This window comes from Chenopodium album, chromosome 7, assembly GCF_948465745.1.
Source record: "Chenopodium album chromosome 7, dcCheAlbu1.1, whole genome shotgun sequence".
In the NCBI taxonomy this organism is placed as follows: domain Eukaryota; kingdom Viridiplantae; phylum Streptophyta; class Magnoliopsida; order Caryophyllales; family Amaranthaceae; genus Chenopodium; species Chenopodium album.
The window spans coordinates 48,142,621-48,149,692 of NC_137840.1; the positions used below are offsets into that span (position 1 = coordinate 48,142,621).

At 35.4% G+C, this 7,072-nt stretch overlaps 1 pseudogene; it reads left to right on the top strand.

Moving 5' to 3' along the window:
* Positions 1-395: 395 nt before the first annotated feature.
* LOC145640246 (isocitrate dehydrogenase [NAD] regulatory subunit 1, mitochondrial-like) lies at positions 396-3,676 on the top strand (annotated as a pseudogene).
* The last annotated feature ends 3,396 nt before the right edge of the window (positions 3,677-7,072 follow it).

The window sequence follows — 7,072 nt, forward strand, 5'->3', positions numbered from 1 at the left end:
CTCTCTATTGAGAATCGAGGATGTCAGGCGTATCGTTGCAGTGCGGAGATTGCAGAGCTCTTCTAAAATCCGTAGAAGAAGCTCAACAACATGCGGAGCTCACTTCTAACTCCAATTTCTCTAAATCTAATGAGCCTGTTCTTAATCTCGTCTGCTCTTCCTGCGGCAAACCCTGCCGCTCCAAAACTGTTATCTCCTCTCTCTTTTCCATTGTTCATATTCAATTTGAAATTAGGGTTTTTTTATTTGTTGAATTTGATTTATCAAGAGTGTGATTTCAAAGTAAACCCTAACTTTTAATTTCCCCTTCTTGTTCCCCTTCTTAGCGTTTTCGATTTTTGGAGCTCAAATTTCTTCAAATTTTGCCTCCATGGGTAGAAGTAAGATCTTTATTTATGCGCTATTTTTTCTGGATTAGTGTTTCAATTGTACTGTCAGTTGTCAATTTTGTTTTTGTATGTTTAATCGATTTTGTGAATTTAGTTTCTTCGTCGAATTGGGGTTAATAGTCGAATTTCGCTATTTTTTTCTGCTAGTTTTTGCTTGAGTTTTTTGTTGATATGATCATTTTGAGTGATTATTTTCTATGAAGTCTGTAACTTTTCCTATTTTTGTTTTGATTCGATCAATTTCTTTTTTTATTAGGGCACAGTCGAACAAGTTATGGATGCAATGAACGCGCCAATCGTGTTTGACAAGTACGAGGTTCATGGTGATATAAAGAAAATTCTAGAAGGTGTTCTTGAATCAATTCGAGAGAATAAGGTTTGTATCAAAGGTGGGTTGATGAAACCTGTCGGTGGTGGGGTTAGTTCGTTGAATGTTCATCTGAGAAAGGAGCTTGAACTTTACGCTTCACTAGTTCATTGTTTTAATGTCAAAGGTATTCAAACTAGACATGATAATGTTGATATTGTTGTTATTAGAAAGAATTCTGAAGGAGAGTATGTTGGTTTAGAGCATGAGGTTGTTCGTGGTGTTGTTGAGAGTCTCAAGGTAAAAATGGATTATTTTTGTTTAATTACTGTTCTTATTATTATTATTATTATTATTTTAATTTAATGTGTGAAATTATTGTTAGTTTGTCAGATTAATATTCTTTTATGCATAATTTTATGATAAGTGTATTATAATGCTTTTTACTTTCACATAGATTGATAATTTACAATTCTGTAGTGACTAATGGTATATTGGAAATGATATGTATGCCCATAAATGATTTATGGTTTGACTTTTGACTATTTTTAAAGGTATGCTATGGATATATAGATGCAAATATGTCTATTAGGAGGAAGAAGGATCATATTCTTTTTATTACTTTTTATTCAGAGATATTAGACCAAATTTCTTTTGTTTTCATTATTATCTTTATAACATTTCTATGTCCTATCGTGGCTTTGAGGTTCTAAAACTAGTTTATGTTTTGTTGGTAAACCAACTACATGGTGCAATGATAACCATCTTGTGTCGTTAGTGCAAGTTAGCTAGTATGTACTATCAACCATAGAAACCCCCTTGCCCCCAATTCATACTGAATTTTTTGAAAGAAACCGTCTAACTAAAAGCACTTGAAATCTAATAATTGTTGACTGTTAAATGATGGGAGTGCCGGACGGTTAATGTGGTTTTCTTCTGGTATTCGTTGCAAATCTCCTTGTTCTGTTCCATCATTGGAGTTGTCCTACCCTCAAGCTTACCTTAATACTTCTAAAGTGTCATTACTTGAGCCATTCATTATGTTACGAGTACAACATGGCTCTTATTAGACCCATTATTGACAATGCAATGAGTATGCTACTATTGTTTAATTTTTCCTTGATGCTAACTAGGGCTTGTATATATGTCTAGATTTAATGATTATGAGATTTCAATCTGGTTTTTAATGACCTAAAGGCTAAAGACAAAAGCTTTACCTAAATGAATGTATTCACCTATCTAAGTCTGGAGTATGTGGCCGTTAATGTGACCATTGTGGTAGCTAAAAAGCAATTTGGTTTACATCAAACTATTCTTCAAGAGCTCTATATCAATTTGGTTTATGTTGGCCTCTTTTTATATTATCTCTTTCTATCTTTGTATGTGCTTCTAAATGTCTGCAGATCTATCTCGTCTTTACAATGTGAAGTCATTTGTATTGCCCTGCAAGGGCTGTCAGGAAAAAAAAATAAGAACTCATTTCTTTTGCAATTGACATTATCCTACTAAAAGTTCTGTTTGAAACGCAAAGCCATTGTGTTGCTGATAATTGGCTTTTTTTTTTTCCTCTATGTTCTAGAAGATTGAGTTTAATGCTGTAATTAAAATCTTTGTATAGTTATTGCCTTTATCTTATTGTCTAAAAGATTAAAGCTAATTCTATTGTACTAGGTGATAACAAAGTTCTGCTTTGAACACGTTGCAAAGTATGCATTTGAATCTGCTTACTTGAACAAAGAAAGAAAGTGATTGCTGTGCATAAAGCCAACATCATGAAATTTGCAGACGGGCTTTTCTTAGAATCTTGCCGGGAGATTGCATCACAGTACCCTACCATTGAGTATAATGAGATAATTATGGACAACTGCTGCATGCAACTTGTGTCAATGCCTGAGCAATTTGATGTGATGGTATATATCCTAATTCCTATTTCTTCTCTTCCTCATGACTATATCCTTTAATATCATGTAATATACTCTGACTACTCATATAGTCATATTCTCATATGCTTTTGTGAAAATAGACAGTGGCAGTATGATAATACATTTTCTGATGAGGTCTGTTGTGTTTTACATTTGACAGGTTACGCCAAACTTATATGGTAATCTTGTGTCTAATGTTGCTGCTGGTATTGCTGGAGGAAGTGGGGTCATGCCAGGAGGTATTGTCCTTTAACCTTTGCAACCTCACTCTTTTTCAGTTTCCTTTTGTTCATTAAATTTACGTGTCATAAGAACTCTTAACTTTATATTGGTCTGCGCCATATCCGAAGTATATGCTTTTGGTCCTGTTTCTCTTTTTTTTTAAAGAATTGGTGCGATGATTCAATGTTACAATTTTATTCTACCCTGAGTCTTTTGCAATGGGTTGTTTGACCTTCATAATTAGATTACTTACTTATTAGATCTTAAGTTTTAGTGGTCAATGAGGGGTGAGGTGGTGGAGTGGAATGTTTAAGTGGATTATATCATGTATTGTAGTCGCGATGGTGGATAGTTTGACTTATTAGATGTTCGTTTAAGGTGGTTCCATCCTAAAACCAATTAGAAATTCTGGGAACGTCAAAGTTACACTCTAGTCGTTTAAAGTAAATAAACCTTTTTGATATGGGGCTATTCATAAGACATTAGCTCATTACTCACCTGTAAACTTGTTAGGTGTAGCAAATTGGACAGCTAATGACATCCTATTGGGGTTGAGTATCCGATAGATATTAAGTTCTTGAATAGTTGCTTGATTAACAACCTTGAAGAAGTGCATTAGGTTCTAATACCTTTAATTGGTTTCCATTTGTTTCTCCAGAAACCTGTTTCTGTATCTCTTTCCGCCCTCAATCTTGCCATACAATTTCACGGTTGGACATAATTCTTTATTCTTGTTTATTACAAGTTGCCTTTGACAGATAAGCGGAAGACATATTATGAATATTCTGAATTGTGGCATATCTATGGTGTCTTGGCAATGAATTGTTGGTTCTGGGATGCAATTTTCCATAGTCGGTCAGGACTCATCCTTTTGTATTTTTCTTGGTAATTCATTCATCAAATTTATGCATCTCCAGTAGCTTTAAGATATCCCTGAGTTCTGCATCCTAAGCTATGTATATTTTTAATAGCTTCTAAATACTTTTATGTTGGCATCTTGGCAAAAAAAGTGCAATTCAAGATTAATTTTTACACTCACACGGTTCTCACGCAAGGGAAAAGATATAGTCTAGAACGAACAAGGCTTTTATTTAGTTATTTGTTTTAATTATATAATTTATACTTATAAAATTGTTATATTAAAAGCCTAAAATTGGTAAATCTCTCTGTTTTTTTTAATCTATTTAGTTTGTTGACTCTATGCTGGTAGGAATAGCTAAATCTGTGACGTACCCTATCTTACGGTGACAAGTAAACTAGCTAGACTTGAGCAATATTTGGGACCTTAATCATTACTAGTGGGCTCATTGTTGAAGCACATGAGCACCTAGTTTATGTATCAGGAGGTTGAAATCGAAATAATGTTGAATAAAAATTAGTTTTGTTAGTGGGTGGGATTGAAGGCTGATGCTCTTTATGGATGTCATGAAGTTGTTGCTCATTTACTTTTAACATATACATGTATAATGTATGGTAGTAAGGCTTTGATTAATTGATCAAGTGTATAATTTTGTTTTGTTCCTAATGGCCTAAGTTGGAACATTGACACTCTTTTGTAAATTGAGTATACACTAGAGTTTTATATGGATAATAAAAGATAATATACTTGTGAAGGTGATGAGAATATTTATCAAGATGCCTTCTTTAGTTCTTCACATGGGTTGTGACCAGATAATTTTTATGTGGTGCTATGTAGAAGTCTTCCTCTACTAGTGTGTTTTGTTTATAGTTTCAGTTTATCCGGACTATTAGATTAATATTGTTTTGGTTTCAGGTCTTGAAGTACACAGAAGGCTTGTGTTGGGTCATGCATTATTATTATGGAGTCTGCTCATGGAGTGGAGAGTTAGTTTGACCACCATCTTCCTCTGTCATGCATAATCTTCCTGGTTCGATCTCAGGGAATATAAATACTAGTGATGAGTCCGAGAGACCGGTCAATAGAGTTGCAGGAAATATGTTATCTGCAAGTGATGCAGATGAAAAACAAGGTGAGGAAGAGAATGCTGACAAGAGAATGCAGATGCATCTGTTCTAATGATGTCAGATGGAATTTGCTGTGAATTATAACAAGAAGTCATAAGTGTATATAGGAGAGTATAAAAACCAAGTAGTAGTACAGTGTGTAATACATGATTTGTCTAGCATTTACATGATATTTTACTGCAAATATGAAGGTGATATTAGTATTGTTGTTTGTCAAGGAATAATTAGTCTTTTACAATGTAATAATTTGGCTGGTAAATGGAAAGAAGAATAGGGGTATTTGTAACTAGAACCTGAAATGCTAGTTACAAATGCCCCTAATTTTTTGTCTTATTCGGAGATTATTCGTAACGGAAATTGTAATTTCCCGTTACGAATAAGTAGTTATTCGTAACGGGCACCTGAAACGCCCGTTACGAATAAGTAGTTATTCGTAACGGGCACCTGAAACGCCCGTTACGAATAAGTAGTTATTCGTAACAAGCATCTGAAACGCCCGTTACGAATAACTACTTATTCGTAACGGACATTGTAAGTGCCCGTTACGAATAAATAGTTATTTGTAACGGACGGTGCCCGTTACAAATAATAATGGCCATCCGTAACGGCCGCATACGTAACGGACGCTGCCCGTTACGTATAGGCCCTTTTTGTCCGTTACGGATAACCTTTTTTCCACTAGTGGATGCATTGCATTTGCTGCATTGGGGTCCGTTATTAATCAAGTTTAAACATGTATGAGTACATTTTAGGCCTAATTAGTAATCGGACAAGGCTCTAAGATTACTTGGTCTCAAATATGAGTTTTAACTTACATCATAATGCATTTCGAAGTCCATAAACACTTCAATTTTGATCTAACATGAAGAACGGATTTTTGCAACATCATCGCACTTCCTATCGAGATAAGAGGACAAAAGTAGGTGTCTACAGTTAGCCCCCACTTTGATCGAGTCTAGAATAGACGATGATCAAAGTAGTCAAGGAAATAAATCCGAGACTCATTCTACGAAGTTCTCAAAGAATAGAGAATCTTTTAGAAATGTTAAGGATGTCGAAACGATCCTTGATTCGCTAAGTGTTCGAGACAAGTAGCTATTAATGCAAGAAAAAGTATCTTCTAGTCTTAGTGCGCTAAAGAATCTAGATTGATCCTTTGCAAATGTAGAACACTTCCACAAGTAAAGATGTTCTGGGTAATGTAATGTCATGAGAAGAAATTGGTTTTAAAAGGATTAAAAGGGGATGAATGCCCTCCCAATCTTGTCATCGTTGGTCTAAAGTCCCTCGATACGTCATTGAAACTTTATCCTGATTTTAACAATTTGAAAAGATGTAAAAAGTGTTTCGGCTTTCGCAGCCTTTTGGCTTTTGTAGCCTGAATGTTTCGGCTTTCGCAGCCTGAACAAAGTTCTTGACAATTCGCTTGTAGAAATGCAATACTCGGTGTCCACAAGATAGAAATACAGGTCTAAGGACTGGAGGCAAATATTCAAGAAAATCGGCAACTCTCTCAGCAGTTTTGTCCATAAGATGAGTACATGTATCTCAGGACTGGGGGCGCGTGACTACATAGGTGCGACATCGTCTCGTCGCTCTTTATACAGGGGGTGAACGACACCCTAACTGTCCGTTAAGCTAGTAAGCTCACTAATTACCGTATTTGCTTACAATTAAGAAGTGTCTGTTCCTTAATGGTTCGGCGTGCCTGTCGACTCGTGAGCTAACACCTAAAGTAAAATAATTCTCCACCTTTTAGTTCCGAGAGGTAGATCTCACAAAGCTGGGGAAGAAGTGAAATTTTACGCAACACCTCTGCCATACAATTTTACGCTGTATGATAACGCCTTACATTTTTATGCTGCATGATGACGCTTTCCTTTTTGCTATGGACGCAAAAAAAAGAAGAAAAGCCGGACATTTATAACGTCAGTACAGTAAAATGACAAATCTGTCTATGGGAGCTTTTACGTAAAGCACCACTACGGAACGTCTTAAGACACTCTTACGAAAAACGTTCAAAATGTATGCTTAGGGAAGGCACAAAGCACGGTGTGCATGCAGGATGATGCAAAAAACTATCAAAGAAGAAAAAAAACTACTGGATGCAAAGCAATTTTAAAATATTTTGATAAGTCACGCGTTATTACGTTTAACAACGTACAAAACCGTTGGGAAAAATTCGAAACAGATCAAAATCTGAGTACTGGTCTTTTAAATGACCAGTGTCCGTGCGCAACAAAGTA